Here is a 1,147-nt window from a genome sequence, read left to right as displayed (position 1 = left end):
GATGAGCATGTGATTGCTCACACGGTTCGCCGGGTTAGCACACACATCGGTGAAGAGGCGAGCTTTCACGAACAAATAGGCAAAATTACAAGCATGAGTGGGTTGAAAGTGACTCGACTCGTGTGACTCCATCTTGACTAAGACTAATAATGTTTAGCCTAACCAAAAAATAATGTGAGTTATTGTGATTGTTTGTGGTAAAAATAATCTAATAATTAATCTACTCAATTATTCCATATTAGCTTGATTAACTTCTATTCATATCCTTGAGAGCATTTGGAATGAAAAAAGACAAATTTAAGTAACTAAATCTCATTCAAAGTCTCAACTGCAAACCATTTAATAAAAGAGAAATGATATAAATGCAAGAACTACTTTTTTGGCGCGCTTCAAGTTTTTAATTAAACGAATTATAAGAAAAGAGCTTTCATTTCAAAATTGGAGCAGAAGGAGTAATATTGTGTCAAAAAAACTGAAGCATTCAGGATGATGGAGAATAGTGGGGGTTCTTCTTGTGATGTGTCTCGATCATATGGAAAGGAAGGCTCCTGCGAAGAGAAGAAATAATATTCATGAAGGAAACATAAAAATAACATATTTAAATCCTAAGAGAATATAATAAAAGAGATACGCATGTGCTTATATGTAAGCCCATCCAAATTATCAGCAGAAGCCACATAGCTTACCCAAAAGATAAGCCACCAAATTACTCTCTCACAAAGAGAGTCGTACTTTCATATTGTTTTAGCTAAAATCTGTCCTTTAGCTTGTGCCCAAGGGATGGAGCGGGGATTCGAGGGAAGAAGAAAGTGAATGAGAGATAGAGAGAGAAGGGTGTTCTCGGGCTCTTTGACCCCTTTTATTCCACATAAATGAGATTAGTTGAAGGAGGGAGAACCTCCCCCTCCCTTAGAAAGTGAGAGAGGTTCTTCCTTATTTTTTTTCTCTTTGATTTATGCCTTTTCACTTATATTTTGTCTTGTTTCTCTTATTTTCTTCTTCTTTTTTTTCTTTTTCCTCTTCTTCTTTTTATTTATGTGGTTTGGGCTCTCCAACTAGGAAGGCTCGTCTTTTCGTTGGCGCCACGATCCACGTTCATCGTACCTTTTAAGGTTTTCAACCCAAATCTTTCCTTTAGCTCGTTCCC

General features: G+C 36.7%; 1 protein-coding gene across 1 annotated transcript in view; it reads right to left on the bottom strand.

Moving 5' to 3' along the window:
- Positions 1-386: 386 nt before the first annotated feature.
- Positions 387-1,147, bottom strand: part of LOC110032260 — a 19,168-nt gene continuing 18,407 nt past the window's right edge. The window contains exon 5 of the mRNA XM_020735833.1: positions 387-548. The gene's annotated coding sequence lies outside the window, so the exon portion shown is untranslated. The remainder of the gene's footprint in view (positions 549-1,147) is intronic.

The sequence above is a fragment of the Phalaenopsis equestris genome, unplaced genomic scaffold (assembly GCF_001263595.1).
Source record: "Phalaenopsis equestris unplaced genomic scaffold, ASM126359v1 Scaffold000900, whole genome shotgun sequence".
Classification (NCBI taxonomy): Eukaryota; Viridiplantae; Streptophyta; class Magnoliopsida; order Asparagales; family Orchidaceae; genus Phalaenopsis; species Phalaenopsis equestris.
This window is presented reverse-complemented; position numbering and strand designations above follow the sequence as displayed.